Below are 22,428 nucleotides of genomic sequence, written 5' to 3'. Positions count from 1 at the left end.
TCCCCCTTCAGCATTCCACCAAACCACTCGCACACACCTAACACTATAGAGTTCTTTCATAGGAGGCGACTTTCGTCAGATCAGACAACTATAAATTTACTCTCGCGTTTTTTTTTTTAAACAAAAACAACTTTATTGCACTAGGTTTCGGACGGGAACAAGCAAACTAGAACAAACATGCATATTCCAAAAAGAGCATGCGCTTCTGCTGATGGAGCTTCCCTGACGGCAAAAAATTCTACTCTGTCTATGCTTGAACTTTACGTGACCCGTGCGTGATCAACCATTGGTTGTCTTTTGACCGTCTCGCAAGCCCCTTGACCAACCACTAGTCGTTCCCAAAGGTGAGGAGGAGGAAGCAGTAGGCGGAGGAAACAGGAGGAGGCCCGCTGCAGGCCTAGCTAGCACGCCGAAGTCGCCGCCGGTAAAAGGTAAGCCGTCTGCACCGGTCTATTGCCTCTTTGTTTGTAGAATAAGCACGGAAACTCTTAAAGTCAAAGCCTCTGGAACCTGGAGCGACCAGAGTTTCTGTTAAATACGGCAGGTCATTGGGCCATTGCTGAAGTTCGCAGGATGTGATGTTTGTTGTGTAGTCCAGGCTCTATGGGAAGCAGCATTCCCTTCGACCCTGTACAGTTGCGTGGTCAGTTATCCTGTTGAAGTTCTGGATATATGTGACGTATTCTTCCGACGTAGAGACAGCGACCGCTACGGCATTTCTTTCCCATCTTGCAGGGGAGACCGAACCCTTGGCTCACTGGATAATGGGTTTTCGTGTAATTCATACACGTCACGTGTAAGATCGTTCTAGGCGCTTAGAAACAGTGTATGCAGGGAAGCTTTTAAATTAAAATGTATGGCTTAAACCGTGGCAATACCCTTAAATACACCAGGACATTTTTGGATCTTACTTTTGACACGTATTTTGCATGCCCTCTAAAAAATAATAATCTCAATGATTAATGTGCTTATTATTGTCTTGTTTATGATCGTTCACTGCTGAATGCGTCCCCCTTTTCCGGACTCTTTATAACGCCACACTAATGCACCATTGCAATTTCAACCTAGTTGCTAATTGGATTTGCGCGCAATCATGCTAAACTTACCAGGAGATATCCATCCACTGGTCAGGATATGGTCATGTCTGGGGACTAGTTAAAAGATCTAGTAAAATAGGGCAAACTTTGTGTACCACAGGTTGTCCCGGAGTCTGATCTCATGTTCAAACCCTTTACTCCCACCTGCTCACGAAACAAATCCTCAAACTCCTGCAAAATATGCTCTCAATCATATTCCTGACCCCACCAACATAGGTGATCAGTAACTCTTCAACAATTACAGGGTTGCCTGTACAAGATACAAGCCCATTCTAGCTAAATCTTGCCCACCAGTTATGTCCTTTCCCTTGATAGCCATGTCAATTTTGCTAATGTAAACACAGCTAATTATGGCAAGGTTTTGTGCGTAATCACAATAGTCCCTACAGTCCAATATATCAATTATCACGTTGTGTGCTCCAAGGTATGGGGCAGCCACCAATACCTCTAAAAGTTAGGACCAGAAACCAGTCCACAATGTATACACAGTTTATCCTGAGCACCACTCCATATATATAAATCACAGTCCAATCCGTCCTTGTTCCAACTGCTTTTATTCCATCAAATGTTTATAAACGTCTTCTCCAGATGATTTCTATCCACACCTTCTCCAAATGCACATATAGGCAACACGTGTTTCGTCAGGTAGGATGCGTTTGCATCTCTGACTTCATCAGGGCTATAAATAAACTAATAACATTTGTCTTGGTTATATAGAACTTACTTACTGTATTTATCCTGCACCATAACACCCATGTGCTCATTGTACATCTGTTATTGCGTAGATGGAGACAATTCCACCATAGGTGGACACAATACTTATTAATATGATGTGCTAAATTTTATCACAAATAAATACATTATAAAATTATACTTTCCTTATTTCTTCCTTCTATATAAAAGTGATCAAGCTATACTCTATGATCACACCCATTATAAGATCCACCAACTAACCTGTGCTCAGCAACGTTTAGACTAAAACATCCATTTGTTTTTGATTGTTCAAGAAGAGAGCTCACCTTAACCGCGTTTATCCGTTATAAAAGCACAACACTTGTCGGAAAGTAGGCTGCAATCTGCCATACCCCAACTACTTATCGGCAAATATATATAGATCAAGAAGTCATTTATTAGACCTGAAAGTAAAATAAATAAATGGAGAATCTCTCTGACCGTTGCATATCCTTATAAGTTATAACTGTATCGAAGAGAATTCCACCCATATTAAACCACCTATGAAGGCCCAAGGAGTACATTGTCAGACTATTATTGATACTATGATAGTATTGGTCTAGATATGATTGCCTATATTTAAGAATAGTTAGTAAGTATATTGTTTTGGGCCAAATAATAGTCCTGTAAAATAACTTAGTTGGTTCTTTGAACAACATTTATAAGAAGTGCCTGTGGATCTTTTGTTGGTGTTTTCTCATACGTATTACCTACACAAACAGAATCTGTGTGTAGACAAGATATTTATTGCAGTTTCTACATTCAACACTTTCGAAGCAATCAAGGATCTCTGTATACTTTTGCCTGAATCAATAACTTCTGTTAGTGTATGATTCCTACAGCTTTGCAACCTTTCCTGGATCTTCCTAGAAAAACAAACACAAATTGATCTAGCATATAAGTATCTAAATTAAATTAAATTAATACCAAATTCATATTTTGCAGCTAATATTCTCCATGTTGGCTCACACTCTTCCACGCCTTCCTCGGAAAATTGTTCACGGTTGAAGAAATTGTGCCTCTACAACATTATACATGGCTCATTTAAAAACCGTGTTGTCTTTCAACTGCTTCACTATAAATATTCCACTGGTCATCACTAGAATGACCCTGAGGCTCAGAGACCAATGGCAAATTGTCAAACATTTGCTGAGCACTCTGGCCAAGCCAGCCGAACAAAAGCCCAAATTTGCACACAGGACTATAATTGGTGGTATCAATGGCAACCAGACGATTTTCAAAATGCCTCAAGCACTGTGACCACTCTATAGGAGGCTTCCTAGACCATGACAGAAATGGAGGTGGCTGGGTGATTTGTTGAGATGTGGCCATATCAACAAGATGATTTTACTATAGTGGCTTCACAACAGAAAATGCAGGAGAAACTTCTTTAATATATAATGTCAAATAAGTTAATTGTCAAAGCAATTTCATTCAAATTCATAGCTTCTCAAAGCAATTCTTGAGTAGGCATTACATTTTCTAGAGATATATTCTGTTGGCTAGTGGCTTGCTAGAACATGCTTATGCACACGAAGGACGTTGCAATTGGTGTTTTCTGCCGGGGTGTAAAGTTTTCATCCGAAATCTAGTGATTCTTGCTGTCTTGTTTAAGACCATTTTCTTTTGCTCAGTCAGCAAATTCGAGGCATCCTAAATTGTCAAGTGTTTCTTCATTAAATTAGTTTTAGTTTTGATTTATATCACCATACTTAAAGCCTTATCACATATTTGTAACTTTTACATCCTCATGGTTTGCCTTATCTGTTGTCTTTGTATGGCTTTCCTTACTAAATGTTTTTTGATTTGAGTTTTAGAAGTATAGAAATTAGAAATAGTGAAGTCTTGTACCTCAAACAGCTTCTTGGGTCCCATATTGCAACCGAAAATTTGATATGGTGCCTTTCCTCCTTGACTGCTTTTAAAGTACAAAGTCAGTACATTTTGCCATTTGCTCACTTTTGTGTCTGCATTTTTCTAGGATTGTGTGTAGATATTATTGTGCTAGATTTGCTCATCTAAATGACTGTGTTGACACGGGCAGTGCTGCTCACTGTGAACATCATTGTACTACAGAAGTTGACCAATTGTGTACTTGTAAATAAGAGTAACATTTCACTATATACCACGACCATAAATACTTTAGTGTATATTCTGCTTTATTGCATTGGGCAATAAAATGTCCAGCAATGTTCCACTGTACTTAATCATTAGTCTGTCCATTAAAACCTGTTCAGCACTATGCGAAAAGATGTGAGGGGTACCTGGGAGGGGTCTTCAGTGTGTTGAGAGTTCACGGCAATCTAGTTTGGAGCTATGTTGTTGATAATGGAGTTTGTAATTGGGTCTGGGAGGCCGGCACTTTCCGGAGAGGTTTTTGATAGGCATTGAGGTAACACGGTTGTTGGAATTAATGGCAAGGGTATGAATAGGATGTGCGAATGTGTTTGGTAGCTTGAGCTACGAAGGTGCAGATGAGGAGGGACGATGTTTACACTCTAACCCAGCAGTGTTTGAGCCTTTGTAATATCTAGAAAATTAATTTCCCCCTCAAAAAATGTTTAATTGCGCTGCTGCAGTCATTAATGTTGGACGTAATGTAATGGGAAAGTGAAAATATGACAAAACAGAGCAGAAAGGCAGCAGTGACTTGGCGCTCAAACACACTTTCTCTCTGACATTCATCAACAGCTAAATATTGAATTTACTTGGCTTGGACGTTCTTTGTTTATTCTTTTCAGGCATTCCCGTAAGGGGAGTGTAGTCACTTATAGTCCAGTGCTGCCTTTAGTGCGTAATCGTTCATGTGGGGTATATGTATCTTTAGAAACAAACTTGATAGCACAGTTTGTTCTGGAAAGGTTGTGCTTAGGGTGCTTAACTTTGTGTTGCACGCCATGTCTTGCTGCTTATACCACTGTTATGCAATTTCAGTAGGGTATAAAGTAATTAATTTTTTAGGCCAGACCTCTTAAAGAATAAAAAGTGCTATAGTAGATCTTGGATTCTTCTTGAATACCTTGATAGAACATATGTTGTGGATTATCTGGTAGAGCAAGCAAGCGCAATGTGAGTTGGCCCAAAAAATCTGTCCATATGTTGGTCTAGAATAGTGAGCAAAGTAGCTAAGTTTGGCGTTAATAGTTGATCAGTGGAGTACGTTTGTAGATTACAAGACCGGTGGATTAGACCAATGCACTGTATTGTTGTCGCAATGTATTAGCATGATTGTCTAATTACATTTGATGGAACAAGCTTTTGTAAACATTTTAAGTGTGTTCAAAAATAAAAACAAACACAAAAAAAACCCACCTAATGTATATATTCTCACAAAAAAAACCAAAGGTTCCAGGGACGTTATAGTTAGGTTCAGAATTTTCACGCACAACACCATAGAAATACAGCAGTTAGTTGAAGAAACTGTAAAATGTGCCGTATGGTAAATATGACTCGCCGCCCCTGCCATGCACAGTTTTCCCATCAATAAATGTATTGCAAATGTTGCAGTGATATTTGGAAGGATTACCTAGAAGATGTAAGGACTGATGCAACATGTGGGGTAATTATCATTGCATGGCGAGGGCTCAAGTTATAGTTACCTTGGGGCATGAGTTCTAGTTTCTTCAGATAAGTATAAGTGCTGAATTTCTGTGATTTTGTGTGTGTAGATTGTGAACCTAACTATAACATCTACGGTTTAAAAACACATTTTATTTCCTAACTATAAAGTCCCAGTAACCTTGGTTTTTTTTCCCCAGTGAATTTCTATTTTTTTTTAAACCTTAAGTCATACTTAATTACCAATGCAAAAAGAACTGTTGATGGACAGTATGCAGAACAATGTCATACATTCACCCCAGTACAGAGATCTGGGCCTAAATCCATCGATTTTTTGCTCACCATGCCATTTCAGTTTTGACTCAGCCATATGCAAATCAGTCTTGACCCTGTGCCCCATGGGAACAGTCCAGCCCGAACTGCCAGGCCAGGTCCTCCCTGGACTGGAAACAAGCATCCTAGGACCGGTTTCGGGGTTTCACCCCTCTTCAGCCAGGATAGCTTGATTCCAGAGGCATGGAGAGCACGGGACTTACGTCTGAGCATACCCGTCCCACTCGGGGTGAGAAATGCAAAAAGAACTGTTGATGGACATATATTAATCCAACACCTGACACACACACACGACCAAAAGCTGTGTATGGCAGAGGGTCAGCCTCTCCTGCACTGTCACAGCCTTTGGCCGTGCGCAACAGGGGGTCGGCCACAGGGCCAGCGTCCAACCCTCTGCATGCACTCATTTCAGCACTGTGCACAGCCTTTGGCCGTGCGGTGTGGGAGCATCTGTTGCAGAACCTGACCTGTGGCCAACCCGCCACCTGCAGGCAGCCAACCCATGTACTGTCTTTTGCCGTGCTTGTCCGCAGAGCCTCGCCTGTGGCCAACCTCCCACTTGCAGGCAACTTGGAAGGGGGGCACGCAGTCCCCTCTCTGGCCTGATTTTGGCTTCTGGACCCAGCCATAAAAAATGAGGGGGGCATGTTGCCCCCCTCCCCAGGTGCATTTGGCCCTGGGAACCCAATCCCCCGGGCTCTGTACCCTTTATTAATTGGGAGGCCCTCCCTGGGCCAATATAGGCCCAGGGACCTCATACCCGGGACCTGGTCGATCAAAAATAGGGGGGGGGAGGGGACCGTGTGGCCTCCCCTCCATGGGCCGACTTCAGCCCCAGGAGGCACCATCCCTCAATACCTGGCCAATTGAAAGGAGAAGGGGCAATGTGGCTCCCCCCTCCCTGGATTGATTTTGGCTCCGGGGACCCCATCCGTCAGGGCCTGACCAGTCAGTGGTGGTTGCCCTGGTCCCAGCCAGGGTACCCAGTGTCTTGCGGGGGCCAGCTGGCAAAACGTATCCATCATTCCATCGGAAGTTGGCATTGCTCTCGCACACAGGAAGCAGTGCAAAAATGCTATCTGTTTCCCTGCCCGTGTCAATTTTTTAATACTCCCACCCGCGGAGACTTAGTGTTTGCTCTCGCTTGGTAGGAGCTTTAAAATTGCTCCCACCAAGCGAGAACAAACATGCAATGTCTCGGGGACTGGCGTCCCAGGACATAGCAGGAGCCCGGCCCTGAGGGTTAAGTTCCCCAGGCCATTAATGGCTCTGTGAGGGGGGGGACGTGCGGCCCCCTCCCTTTGGAATGCACAGCGGGGAATAGGGTCCCGGGGGCCATAATTTGCCCGGAAGGTAGGCAGTGTGGCCGCTTACCCAGTTTTGAAAATCCACCAGGGGATTGGGGGTCCCATCCAGGTATATTAATACACCCCCGCTCCGAGACCTGGCCCACCCTGCGTGGGCGTATACAAAACAAGCACACTTATTTATTGATTTTAATTTTTCGCAGTAGAATAGGAAGAGAAAAAAAATTCCGCCCTAGGCATGGTCCCTCTGGGACCCCCCACAACAGGCCTAGGGGGTTAGGGTATTTCCACCCTGCCCCCTTGTGTTTTTATTTTTTTTAATTAAAATGTTTGGACTTGAGTCCAAATCACATAAGGGGGATGCCAACACTTCCTGGTTGAAGTGTTGCCAGCCAATCAAATCTCACCATGAGATCTGTCGGATCCACGGAGGGTCAGCGTCTCTAGATGCGTATAAATCTTTTTACTTTAATAATTCAAACTGCTGAACGGATTTACTTCAAATAACAACAAGCATTTGCAGTGCAATAGGCCTCGCATTACTGCAAGTTTGAGCTATTGGTGTTGCTAATAAAAATGCAACGCCAGTAGCCCAAACTTTCAGTAATGCGTTACCTATTGCATTGCAAAGGCTTGTTCCCTTTATGGCTGGTCCTAGGTGGAGGCAGTCAGTTAACTGTTTCTGGGGTGCAGGGTTTCACCCAGGTAAGATGCTTGCTGCAGCACCCAAATAAGTGTAAAATCCAGTGATCTCTGATAATGAAAATCTCTTGTTTTTGGGGAAGTTACTGATAACATTTGAGCAGGTGTGAATGAAGGCTGATTACAAACACCAGGACGTATGCAGAAAAAGAATGACAGTGGTCCAATCCTTTACTCTACCTTTGGGATCTCGCTTACACCACTGGACCAGTAAGGATTTAGAAGGAATTTCCCTGCAGGTGCTCATGTGACTTTGCTTGCCTCACTATAGGCCCGCTTTTGAGTTGCTTATTAGGGAAGTTGGGGAAACTCCATTTCAATCGTCAGGGGGGTGGTGAACGCCCAGTCAAGGCGTAGCTGCTTAACACATTCATAGGGGATCTAAATACAGACTAGAAGACTGCAGGGTAACTGGTTTGAGTGCTTCCCCTAAGACTGCTGTAGGTTTCATGTCTCAGCAAGGCGGGTGGATTTAAGCTGTGATTGTACATATGTTGAAATCCCAATTGCCAGAAAGAAGGGCCATTTGGACACTGTATCAGGGTGTATGTTCAATCTAGAGAGAAACGTGTGGTGCATAGCCTACAGGTTGGGAATCCTTAAGTTTAGTTATATTACTGGATCAATGGATCCATGCTGTGTAATTTTGCATATGATTAGACGGTAAAAGAACTGTACCACCATTCCCAAACATACATCACCCTTTGAAGTGAACACTGGTTTGCCAGCTGTCTTTTAAAGGTTGTGTCCAAGACTAATAAGTAAGGTAGGCATTGCGCAAGAGGGCAAAGATACTGGAATAGCAGACTGCATACATTTCCGACCACGACCGGAGCTGGTAAGAAGAATCCGATGCTGACCCCCCCCTGCATCGATGCCCCACGTCCTTGGGTGGCCCAACCGACGGTGTCCTGGCATCCCACGACATCCCAACTTGCCTCTCCAACTGGTGGTCAGCTCCAGAAGATCTTTGTGCCCAAGCCTGCAGTGTTTGTTCGAACCGGAGAATCCCCATTGAAATTCACAGGGCACCAGATGCCAAAACAGCACCCGGCTGCCCTAGTGCCGCTGTTGGTGCACCTTGGGTGCTTACTTGAACCCCCTCTCCCCCCCCCCCCCCCCCCCCCCACCCCTTTGCCCTGAGCTTACGTCCAGGAACTTTGCTCCCTCAACTGTGTGGCCTGCCCGTGAGCAGCCACCAACCGGAGGCCCACTATCCCCAATTGGATAACATTGGGCCTCCGCACTCTACACCCGGCCGCCCTAGTGCTGCTGAGGGTGCTTTGAGTGCACATCCTTGACCCTGGGGGAACTCTTGTTCTAACCCCAGAAACCCAACTCCCAAAACTAAGTACTCACCATTAAACCAATAACTTTGTTTCCTTACACAGGATTGCATTGACTGCTTTTCTGTGAAAAATGTTCTTAGTGTGGAGTTGGAGAATTGTATGTAACATAAGAAACTGTATTGTTCCCAAAACTGATTTACTCACCTTTTATCTAGGAAATGTCCCAGTGTGATAACTAGGCATATCACACTGAGTAGAAAAAGTAACTTAAAAAGTAATCTGAAAAGTAATTTGCAAAGTAATCTCAATAGTGACTGAAAAGTAATTCCAACTGTTCTATGAATAATACACTTACCAGTACCAGGCCCGGCTTGGTTCTAGAAATAAAATACAGATGAATAATATACAAAATAAATTGGTCAGACTTCAGTCTTTTGAGTGTGTGAAATCATTTCTTTCCTGAGGGTGTACAATAAATGCTCAATACTACCCTCTGATACAGCCTTGCTGCTCGCCCACACTACCACAAATGGACAGTAAGGTGCTATCTACTTTTACCTCTGCGGTTCCACGGGACTCTGGGCACCCTAAACCTAATTTTGGTATAGTATATACAGAGCCAGCTTCCTACATTGGTCGATCAGCGGTGGGATATAAAACTTTGCATTTGTTGGACTGACTTAGTCACCACCTGATCACACGACGGAACTCTTAAATTGTCTTTAGAATTTTCATGTTTGAATTTGAGACCAAAATAATTTTTGCTTTTGCCAATGTTTGTTATAATGGTGATGTCCCAGCAGCTCCCACAACAATAAGGATTTACAAAAACATGCCAAAGCAAGTCACGCATTGACAAAACCAAAAGGCTGACCACCAATTTCAGACCTACTGGCTTTACCAATGCTTGTTAACTTTTGTTTCCCATAATCTTATTAAAACTGGTTACACTTTTTTTATATATTTTTTTTTTTATTATGAATATTTTTGGGACATACTAGCATACATCAACACATTTTACTAAATGATGCTGCAAAGAAATGGTACCTAAAAATTTTCAGTAGTTTAGCGAAATGTTTTTGCATTTTTTGTGACCTTTTTATTTTGAAAGCAAAGCATCATCAATCTTGCTTTCAAGCTTCTGCAAATATTTGTATCTAATCTGAGCATTCTGGGAGCATTATACATAGCCACATATTTCGAACCTTGAAAACGTGTGTGGACACTTTTATACTGGAATCGCGGTCGGTAGTGCAGTTGGAGCTTACAACATTTACTTGGAGTGCTCACCCTAATAATAGAGGCTTTGCATTAATACACCATAAATACAAGTGTGAACAGCATTAACACATGGACACAAATGTTACCTTAACTACAGGCAATGCCATTCCCTGATCCATAATGTGGTACTGTAAGCTGGTAGCCAAATGGTTTGTGCTGTAGAGGGTTTGGCCTACTTGTCCCAAGGACAAAATACACGTGAAAAGTTGTTGCCCTTGACCCCAAACAATATGCCCCGGGCATCGGGCTATAGAGATGCCACATCCCTGCTTACTGCTCGTCCTCACTACCACAAATGGAGAGTAAGGTATTATCTATGTTTACCTCTGTAAGCCGTTTGGGAATCCACTGGACTCTGTGCACACTATACCTTACTTTGCTATAGTACATACAGAGCCAGCTTCCTACACAAATCACGTAATCACCCCGTGCCCACGTTCTATAATTGTACAAATTTACATTAAAAAAACTGCGATCTAAGTAGAGCGGGGGTGGGCAGCGAGTGTTGTGTGAGGGGGTGGGGAAAGAGGGCACAGGGAGATTACTTGTGGGACGCATAATGTAAATAGATGGGATAATGTAAATTAAAGGTAAACAAAAGACTAGAAAGTACAGAAATCAAATTAAAAGCATGCAGGCAAAACCGGGGAGAAAGTCATCAAGTAAATCCATAGTCAGTGGCTTGAACGCATTATTCCCACCAGATAAATACACACACAGAAGGGCTGTCTGAGCAAAGCGTGTGTCCCGCCGCAGCAGCCACCTTGTGCGTCGCTGCTCGCTCCCATGGCAATACTCCATGAGAGTGAACTTTAAAAAAAAAAAGTGGGACATAGATCCGCCAATTTTTAAAAGACACACAGCGTGGGAGCAGTCAGACCCCACAGACTACGTACAACAGATCGCCTGACCGTGCAAGCGCTGTAGGCTCGACCTAAAACGCACTCTTTCTGGTCCCAGAGATAGTTTTCTACCAAATTTGCTGTAATTCAGTTATGCAGTTCGGGCTGTAGTCATGTTCAAACTCCCTAGGGGAGTGTGCATTGGGAAAATGTTTTGGGACCCTTGCCCTTTTTCTCAGTCCCTGCTTGATGAGTCATCCTGAAACTCTCCAAAAAGCAGCTGAAGTGAGTGGCAAGCTAGTTTTGAAAAGTTTGTGATGATTCTGATTATTGTATAGAACTCTGGCTTTTGTCCTATTGTGTTCAATTCCCTAACCCCCATTCCTTGTATTTTGCCTGTACGTAACATGTTTATCCCTGTAAAGCGCTCTGATACCCTAACTGGGCATGTTTGCGCTCTATAAAACCTCGAATAAAATAAATGAATCAAACAGCGCTAAAGTTACTAGCAAACCAAGCAATGCTTTTCATGTAGAAACTAGGTCCTAACTATAACTACCTACTGGAGACTGTGTGTTTCAACCAACACAAAAATCTTGCACTCCAGGATGTTAGTTCTGCAATCATATATTCAGCTGGCTGATATGTTTTGACCTGGCTATCTTTGTCAAAGCTACATGTAGCAGTGAAATGTGCCCCAATTCCCTTAAAAACATCACATCGCCGTAAACTTAGTGAACAGACTAGCTTATGTCACTATTAGTGTTGTATATGTTACTAGCATTGGATAATCATGCTGATTTTGTACATTTGAGCCAAAGCATCATAGGGAATCAAGGCACATGCTATTATTAAACTTCAGTAGTTCGTTACAATTGTTGCAATATTTGACAATCCGAAATTACTATGTCAGCTTTTCTGTAGAGTGGCAAAAATAATAAATGAAATGCATATTAATTACGCTCCAGGTTAAACATCGCGTTTTCAAACACACTAGTCTCTGGAGACGAGATTGCAGAGTTAAAAATTCGTACAGCTGCCAAGTGGCAAAAGAATGAAGGAAAAACACATTGATTACTCTCCAAATTAAGCTTGCGTTTTCGAACCGACTGCTCTGTAAAAAGTAATTGCACCCAAATGTTTCCAAGCCAAGTGGCTTTGCGTCTCAAATCTTATAACAATCAAATTTTAAAGCGCAATACCACGAAAGAGTGACTATGGAGGGAACATGATGAAATATGTAATCCCATGTAATGTAGAAGTGCTAAACAAAAGAAAAAAGACATTCCAAAAACTACTCTGTATTTGAATGATCTACAATATTTGCTGATGCAACAAGATGCAAATGTATGTGGCAGCATCAATCTCAAAAAGACATGAAAAGAACGGGTTACAGAAACACTAGGATAAACATGGGGGTTATTAGAGAGACCTCACGAGAGATCCCATTTCCTTCATTGGTTTCTAAAATAAAATGCACCATCTTGGAGGTTATAACGTGGCCATGTTATCTCCTATCTTCAGAGACAGGTTAAGGATATACACAGTCTGAAATCTCCGCTAATGTGCACATGAAGTTCCTCGTCTTGATTGAGACCCCCTGGATGTCTGCTATTGAGCATGATGATGTATTCTGACTCCATTTTCATAACCGTGCACTCCCTGTCACCTCCTCTCACATTCATCATGACCCTGTCCTTTCCAGTAAAGGAAATCTCATCAGTATTAAAGGTATACACCTGGTGCCAGTGTGGTGCCGTGCAATGGAGTAACTTGGATTCTTTTACTTTCTTGTTTATTAGTCTGCATGCATCAAAGCATTAACATGTGGTGCAGAACCTGTTGGAAAATGAACAGATTTGATGCTTTAAAAGAGGGATCAATTTCTCTCGGTTGCCGACGGGGGCTGCAAGGTGAATGGGGTGGGGCTCCTCAAAATGAGTGGAAAGATACTTCCCCCCCCCCCCATTTCACAGCAACAGCTTATGCAGTATGTTGGCAATGTACCCTTAGCCTATTTGGTGAATTCTAACGATACTGGGGCATAGGGTACTGCTATATAGTCCTTTTTGGACAAAAATGTGACCTCCACTCCCCAGTGTCATGCTTTGCTTCTTCATCTCCTTTCTGCTTTGTGCCAACAAATACTTGATTTTCAGATCCCTTTATATGAAAAGGTCACCAAAAAGCTCCGTAGGGTTTCTGCTCTTACTATCCGCCACACTTTCCTCGCCATCTTCATTTTCTTTAGCTTGGCTGGAAAATTCGTGTTACTGCTAATCCTGGCTTTACCATTCTACGATTACACTGTGGATCTTGAAAAGCGCTTTCTAGGATATGTTCTCGGGTTTCCTTAAAAACATTTGCTGGATTGCCAAAAACCAGGGTTACAATTGTAGTCTTTTGGAGCACAGCCAGCTTAAGTACATATATTGTAAATGTAATTGTAAACGTATTATGTGGCTTTTGATAAGGTACCGACTGTTTTGCCAAATTTAATAAAATGAGTGCGATTATGTTGCATAACAATAAAAACTTGTTATTATGCACTGCCCAAGAGAGACACTCTACTTCCCTTCTGAATACAGAACTGGTTACAGTACTGGTATCCCTAATTATTGTTGGATGTCAACGTACAAATGTGGAATTGTTTTGTGAAATATGGTAACCCATTCCTTCTTGGTATTTGGTTTCTGTATATGTGCAGAGGCATGGAAGTCTGAAAAAATAAACCATGTTAATTTATCCCACACTGCCCTAGACGTAGGCAGCATTATGTTTTTTTTTTTTTTTTTTTTTTTTTTTGAAACCGTTTATTACAGAATCCAAAAAATATACAAAGATGGGCCTACAACCTTCAGGCCGGCCGCTAGCAAGCAGAAGGAGCATGTGATACAGACAATAGCACGCATGCTGCGGCAGAGAGAAAGTCACAGGAGTTGGAAAGCGGTGGCAGCCACACCATCCGGACCCCACATAACGGTTTCTTTTAATATAAATAACAACAAAAAACAAATCCACAAGGCAACCCACAATCTGAAACAGCAGCATGTGCTCCCCGAGGAGGGGGACCCCACTAGTCCATAGGAGTATCGAGGGAGGGAAAAGGTCAGGACGGGGACTAAGTAAACTCATTACCCAGAACCGGAAAGACAAACTGGCTAAGGAGACGGGGCCGGTGACGGATCGGGCAATAACGGCGGGGTACAAATTCCCCCACGGTAGGCGTTCCAGGGGCCCCACACTTTCACCCATTTCCCAGGCTTACCTCTCGCAACATACACCACCTTTTCCCGGAACATGCACCAATCCATGTTATCCTTCCACGCCGAGACAGTCGTCGACCTCTGGGAACCCCACAGTTGAGCAATGTCACGTTTGGCCACCATATATCCCAGAGTCACCCACCACGTCTGCGGCACCGAGTAGTCTGTTGGCTCCCACACATTCAGAAGACATCTCCTCGCCTCGGGCAGCAGCGGCACACGCGTAACTACCCGCAAAACCTCATGCACTCCACTCCAGAATCGCGCCACATCCGGGCATTCCCACAAAATATGGAGAAAGGTCCCCAAAGAGCCACACCCACGCTTACACAACCCGTCCACAGTATAGCCCATACGCATCAGCCTCGGCCCCGTAACATAGACCCTATGGAGTATCTTGAGCTGGACGAAGCGAAGGCGGGCCGGTATGGCCACCTCTTTCGGGGAGGCCACCGCAGACACCCCATAATGTTTTTTTTAAACAATTTTTTTTTTTATTATAACCTGCCAGTAATCTTCTTGTTGCACTCTGCATCAATTTTGGCTTTCTCCTGACAAAATATTTGCAATAAAGTAGTGACAAATTAATACAAATCCTCGTTCAGCATTGCATGCTCTTCTGCAAACTTTGTAAGTCTGTCTTTTAACACAAGTTGCATTGTATCTTTTTAATTAAACAAATTGAATAATTTTGATTCTTAATTTTCAATATTTGCTGTTCTACTTTGATCTATTATTATACCAGACATTTTTGAAAGAAATAGAAATGTCAGGATCTGGACTGGGCTGAAGCTTCTGACTTGACTTGGGTACTGCATGATCTAGCACAATTTCTTCCTGTAGCCATAATACCACAAATGCAGAAAGACAATGCATAGTAAAGATGAGAATCTGGACGCTACACTACTCGGGTTGAAGTACAGAAGAACCTGAAATCAGTAGATTTGCAATAGAAAAATCGCAAACCCACGGAAAATTCTTACGAAAAGCAAGGCTGGCAGTAAAATGGGCGCAGTGACTGCCAGCCTTGCTTCTCGTAAGCAATGACTACAAGTACTAAGTGCGTGTTTACACACCGCTTGCAGGTTTTCAAAACTCATAAATAAAAGGCATTGTTTTGTACAAGGCCAATTACTCAAACTCTCCAAATGCGAGACCTATTGCATTGCAAATGCTTGTTTTACTAGGATTTTATGAATCCTTGGAGGATCCGCGAATTAACAGTCCAGATATTTATAACATTTGAACTCTTCACGCCCAAGCCAAGACTTTAAAATAAAATTACAAAAAATAAATAAATTTTTAAAAAAATACTGAACTGATTTACACCAAACCAATCCAAGCCACTTCCTAGAGTAAAGTTCTGTCTTCATGCCAAATTTGGTGTAATTCTGCTCAGCTGTATTTCCTGCATCGAACAACAAAGAATACTATGGTAATTAAATTAGGACATTGCACTTTTTATAAATAAACTGAACCATACAGGGCCACCTGTGTAGAACACACCTCTGCGCTCTGGAAAATTCCACTCTTGTCCACTTAAATCCAAAAGAGTACAGGTAGTCGGAGGTAAAACAGTGATTTATTCACGCTTAAGCGGGTACAAAACCAACAAGGAAAAACCCTGTTCCATGAAGGTAATGAACAACTGAAAACATTCTCCTTTCATATTTATACTATACTTCAAACAAGTCTGTGTACAGACTTCACTCCCCTCCCCTAATCCATTGGAAATTTCCATCCACTTATACATACAAAAAGGAATAGCTAACCACACTACATTTTCAAGGTAAGTAATCACAGACCATCACTAATTGCAAATTGAATGGACAAAAAAAATCCAGTGTGGCTTTCCATCTCAGAGAAGTACAAATTATTAACGAAGTAACTATTCTAGCAACCTTTCGGTACTTTTCCAAGCGCATGGATAGGAAAAGAATACACAGTGTCAGCACGTACATGGAAAAATTCCTCGGACAACGTTGTACAAAGTCGGGTGGATTTGAAAAACGTCTGCACTCATGTTCATATTACATAACCTTGTCCTCAAACGGTCAGGAGTTCAACATTTACCAATTACCTGCTGTCACTAACCTATAGAATCAGTAAAAGATCATTTGGATTGGCCATGCATATTATAACAGTACTTCTTTGTAAGAAGGCTAATTTGTGAGGGCACTTACACTAATGTTCATTAAATCCAATATTTCTTCTCCTTCCATCATAAGCATATTCTGTTGTGGAACAGAAACTGGAGGTGGCTTGCAGCCTGAAAGGAGCATGCTGCAGCACATGGGTAGATAATACACACATACCACCCTAAAATAATCCCACCTATAACCAAGGCTATCCCTAATAGTGTCCAACCCCATGTGAGCAGTACTTCTCTAAACCAACCTGACCATGTCCAGTCTCCAGTATCCTGATGTATTTCAGCAACAATTTTGGGAAGTTTTTGAATGGCCAAATTCACATTACTAGTGTTTTCTGGGATATACACACAGCAGGCACTACCAATTAAGTTGCATACACCCTCTTCTGTGCTAAAACAAATTCTAAAACAATACGATTTTGAAGGGAAACGAAGCGGGTAGCTTGCATTTCTACAGTAATGTTACTGAGTGCACCAGCATTCTCATTAATAACATCTTCCACTACTCTGATCAATCGGCGCACCTGTACACTTTTTTGGCCATAGGACCACAGAAAGGCACTAGACCCTTCATTGCATCAATAAATTGCTGCAGCGTGGTATCTGTCTGGTAAACCCGTACTTCCTGTTTATTAAGTCGATGTGTCCTGTGATAATCAGATGGTGCAAGGTAAATGGGAGGAAGAATACATGCAATAAAGCATCTGCCTGACCATCCAGGCATAAGCCTGATTACCGCAAACAAAATAGGTGTTTTGTGAGGCCACAAATGATGAACTAGTGCATCACTTTAAGGGAGCAAACCCTATTCCCAACAGCAAGGGGCCCTCTGCCTTGAACACAAAAGGGGGTGTTATGGGCATGCACAGGTATGGGTATCCTAGCCACCTTGGACAGTTTTCCCTCATTAAAGGATAATAACATAGAGGAGTTATTATAACCTGTAAATTCCTCTTTCTCCTCCATAGTGCCATAGATTATAACAGTGTTTGGCCAGCATAGATGATAAAGGTGATCCCTAAGCTGGCTCTGTAATGTTTTAGTAGTAGTTTTGATATAAGAAGCCACATTCAATTCCCACCAGGCACTACAAGACCCATTGTAGGATAAAGGTAGAGGAATAAGAGGTGCCTTCCTTTTGACTGAAGATGGCAGGAAGCCACATATCCAACAATCTGTAGCATTATATCCAAGATGGGCATTAAGTAAAACCTGAATGAATGTATTATTCACATATTGCAAGCGGTGTGCTTGCGTATGAGGGGCAAGGGTTATGTACTGATGCTCTGGTATTGGTGAGGTGACTGATGTCACTGATTTGGAAACTGGGTGGTTTTCTTCTAACCACCAGAACAACCCTTGTATTCCTACTATTATTATTAGAAGGCACAGAAGCACAACAATTTTCACTTTCTTGGTCCAAAATTGTTGTATACCAGACACTGGAGTCTTCCCCATCTGCCGTAGATCAGAGGGTGATTTCCCAAACTGTCTCAGTTCAATATAAGTCTTACCCATATTGTGTTATTTGTGTGTGATGTACAAATATCTGTTCTTGATGAGTGATGCTTCTCCTAATATTTGTCTTTATGCTCAGACCATTCTCCTTTTTCCCCTCTTTTCTACCCTTCCTTTCCTTGGATAGATAACCTTGTTTCTGCAGGCCGCCTTTTTTTTTTTTTTTCTTTTCTTTCAAAAAAAAGAAACCAAGCAAAGTAACGTGGATAAGACCTCCTAAAAATCCCTATCTATTCTACCAGAGACCATCAAAAGTTCCCAGTGTCCTGTACTTCGAAGCCTCACTGGCCTGCTTATGTACAGGTCCAAACGTTGGCACTTTTTTCTTTTTATTGTTAACCAGAACAACATCACAGCGTGCAAAAGGTACAAATCAAATGGCGCGACAGTCAGTGACACGTTGTATACAGTTCCATATTATCATGAGAAGACTACTTTACAGTGAACGTTTGTACATCAGGGTGTTAACTCTCCCGGGGACGGATGCGCCGGTAACGTGGGTGGTTCACATATATTACCCCTGTACTCATTCCATTTCCCCCATATAGCGTCCATTTTCTAGGGCAGCCTTGTAATATATATGTGTGTGTGTATATAATGTTGGCCCAGTAACATAGATTCTGTGCAGTATTTTCAATTTCTTCAACTTGGAGGATATTGCCCCCTCTCTTGGGGATCCTAGCGCCTCTGCCCATTCTTCATCCTCAAGCTCTGCTATGTTGTTTTCCCACTTTGCCCGAAGTTGCGGGAAGGGATCAGGTGAATGATTTATCAGTTTCAAGTATGTCAGGGAAATTGCCTTCTCAGGCATGTAACCATCCAAAAGCCTAGCCTCGAGAGGAGAGGCCTCTGAAGTGGTCCCTCCCTTCAGAATGACTGCATGTAGTGCGTGCCGTACCTGGAGATATCTGAATCTGCGAACTCCTAGTTTTGTTGGTTTGTGAAGGGTAGCACCTCCCCCTTTTTCCTAAGATCGACCACCCGCGAGATCCCTATCGGATCCCATTTATCAAATGTTTTCCAGAGATCACCCAGTTGTTCAGAGCCCCACAATGAGGTGCTCCGAGTTATGGTCTTTGTCCATCCCATATGTTTCTGGACCAAGTGCCACACCGGTACTGTGTGTTTTGTGGGGCCAGTCAAGGGGAACTTTGCAGGTTTTGAGTACAGTGCCTGCATGTAATTACCCCCAGGGAGTAGGCATCTATCCATGGCATAGCCTGGATCAGTAGGGGGCCAATATACACAGTGATTGATGGCCGCTAGCTGTGCCGCCCAGCAGTATTTTCTGATATTTGGTAAGCCGGTTCCCCCGTCGTACCAGCTTCTCACCAGTTTCGGGAATGACATGTGGTGGACTACTTCCCTAGAGGAGCGTTCGCTGTGTACTTTCCACCTGTCTAAAATATGACACAGGGACTAGGGCAGGTGAGTTCTGTAAAACATATAGAAAATGAGGCCGTGGCATCATCTTAAACAATGCGGCTTGCCCCAAGTGCGACAATGGAAAGACTGCCAGTGTTCTACATCACACTTCAGTCGCTGCAGTGATGGTAGAAGATTAGATTAGTAAAATAGTTTGGGGTTCTTGGTGATAAAAATTCCCGAGTATTTGAATCCCTCCGTTACTATCCTGAGCTGATATTCTTTTGGCAGGACCGGCGAGTTGCCCCTAAGCACGAAAATAAGTGATTTTGTCCAGTTGAGCGTGTTTCCGGAGTATGTACCAAAATTAGTGAAGATGTTCAGATCTCTACGAATGTGGAGCGGTCAAGTACAACAAAATATAATCTGCGTAGAGCGAGATACGGTCCTCCCAATCTTGGGACCAGCGCTGCCCCCTTATTACAGTATCTTGTCGAATCCAAAGGCTCTAGTGTGAGTGTAAATAGCAGTGGAGACAGCGGCACCCTGCCTTGTCCCCCTATGGAGATGGAATGTAGCTGACTTTTTGTTGTTGACCACCACCTGTGCTAGGGGGTCAGTGTATAAAAGTCTGAGCCAACTAATACATTTAGGACCAAATCCTACCCTCTCCAAAACAGCGAAACGGTATGACCACTCTATGGTGTCAAATGCCATGTGACGTCCAGAGACACCACAACTGTGTCCTCCATGATGGTGCCACCCTTCCCAAAACCCCAAGCACTCTCCTTAAATTCAGGGATGTGTTTCTTGATGGCATGAATCCAGATTGGTCCGGGTGGACCAATTCCGGAAGAACTCTAATCAAGCGGGTGGCCAGAAACTTGGCTAAAATGTTGGCCTCTACATTTAACAGTGAAATGGGTCTATATGACATGCAGCTATGTCTTGGTTTCCCTTCCTTGGGTATCACTATCAGGGTGGCCAATCTCTGGTCCAGCGGAAGAATGCCCATCTCAAGACTTTCTATGAACATCGCCCAGAGGGGAGGGGCTACTTTGTCAGGACGCAGCTTGTATAGTTCTATTGGGAGGCCGTTAGGGCCCATCGCCTTCCCTGTCTGGAGAGAACTGCCTGAGCTATTTCGTCCGATGCAATGTCTACCTTCAAAGCCTTTTTGTCTGCCAATACAGGCAGACAAAATTCTCCCAATAGTTCTGTAGTTTCCGCCTCCTGTCTGGTGGACCTAGAGGTGTAAATATGATCATAGTATCTGCCAAACTCGTCCGCAATGTCCTGTGGATCAGTAATGTTTCTCCCTGTGTCAGCCCATAGCTCTGTGACCAGCCGGCTTACTGCCTTCCGCCTATCTAGCCAGGTCAACAGTTTCCCGGCTTTGTCTGCCAGTTCGTACACACTCCACAGCTTGTGGCTGAGCATAGTTTTGGCTGCCTCGTTCCTATAGTGTCAAATTGAGAATGTGGGCTGTCCTGGGCAGTGAGTGCTGCGATTTCTTCTTCCAATTTCAGTATTTCCTCTTCTAATTGGAGAAGTCTAGCCTGTTTTTTATTTTTCGCCCCGGCGATCTGAAAGAGCGCCTGTCCCCATATCACTGTCTCAAAGGCTTCCCAAAGGACCTGAGCCGAGTCGACCGTGCCTTCATTCTCGTTAAAATAGTGTTCCGTTTCTTGCTCTAATTTTAATCTTATGGTGGGATTTCGAAGATGCCAGGGACTAATGGGGGCAGCCCTGGTACAGTTCCCCCCCCTCCCATACTCCATCATTTGGGGGGGGGGGGGCACCCGGCTTAGGTCTCCCCCAAGAATCTGTGTGCTCTTTCAACTGTAAAGAATTTTGATAGTTTTAGGATGCAGGCAGATGATGTTTAAGTCTTCCACAAAGAGATCAGCGTCCGGTCCCTCCCCTTGTTCTGGGACCCCTATAATTCTGATGTTATTGCGTCTCGTTCTGCTTTCAGAATCATCCAGCTGGGCATCAAGTCTTTTCTGTGCCGTTTTGAAGTTCTTTGATTTCTTTACTCATCTGCTGGGTGTCACCACTAAGTTCCTTGGTCACTAGTTTTATGGTGTTCACTTTCTCACTTGTTTTCTGTAGATCTGTCCTGATCAATGCCATTTCGATCGATCTAGTGTCCATTCTGTGTTCCAGTGAGTAACGAACCCCTGCAATGGCTGCCATTACATCCACCAACGTCTGCTCTTCTCCCGATGGTGTCAGAGATCTCTCAGCTGCTCCCTTGATTGCTCCCTCCAGTTCTGAGTAGGACTACTATCCAGCTTTGTCTGGATTGTAGTCCTCTAACCCTTCGGCCCAGACATGGCGCAGCAGCTTAAATGGAGTCGCAAACACCGGAACCCCCGTCCTGGTAGCACGTGCCTCGCTCACTGTGCACGAATTGAAGCACCTAAGGCTGCCCCAAGCGTTGTCTAATGGTGATCGCCAATTGGTCTTCGCACTGTCCCCAGTATCTCAGACGGCTTGTGGTTAATTTACACCTCCTTGTAGCAAGAGAGCATGGCCAGCGACTCCAGGCCCCGAGCTGAGGTCTCCGTTCTTTGTGTTGCGCACATATTGCGGCGTGGGATCAGTGTCCCCCGTTCACTTCGCGTGGTGTTTCTTGAGGCAAGCCAGGTGTTTCTGCCCCCAAGTTGTCGCACCCCACCACACTGTGGTGCAAATCATCCCTCCAGCACCACCACACCGCGACCGCAGGCCCGATATTCGCTTACTTCAGTCACCACATATTTATCTGGAGCAGCGGGTGTTCACGGGCTCTCCGCCCCCAATGGTGATAATCACACTTGGCTGCGATCGCCTCTTTCAAGCCCCGACATGCAAGAGGGTGGCAGACTGATCGGAGCTGCGCCACAGATCGCAGACGCTTGTCGCTGGCTCGGCACCCGCCTCCGGGGTCCGAATGTGTGATGCCGGTCACAGGCGTCTCAGGCACCAGCATGATCCGGCA

At 43.7% G+C, this 22,428-nt stretch overlaps 1 protein-coding gene across 2 annotated transcripts in view; it reads left to right on the top strand.

Annotated features, from left to right (window-relative positions):
- The first annotated feature begins 307 nt into the window (after positions 1-307).
- The window catches only part of TCERG1 (transcription elongation regulator 1), a 698,295-nt gene continuing 676,174 nt past the window's right edge, over positions 308-22,428 (top strand). For both annotated transcript variants that reach the window (XM_085618107.1, XM_085618106.1), the window contains exon 1: positions 308-431. The gene's annotated coding sequence lies outside the window, so the exon portion shown is untranslated. The remainder of the gene's footprint in view (positions 432-22,428) is intronic.

The sequence above is a fragment of the Triturus cristatus genome, chromosome 7 (assembly GCF_964204655.1).
Source record: "Triturus cristatus chromosome 7, aTriCri1.1, whole genome shotgun sequence".
NCBI lineage: Eukaryota > Metazoa > Chordata > Amphibia > Caudata > Salamandridae > Triturus > Triturus cristatus.
The sequence above is the reverse complement of the archived record's forward strand: the minus strand, read 5'-3'. Positions and strand labels throughout refer to the sequence as shown.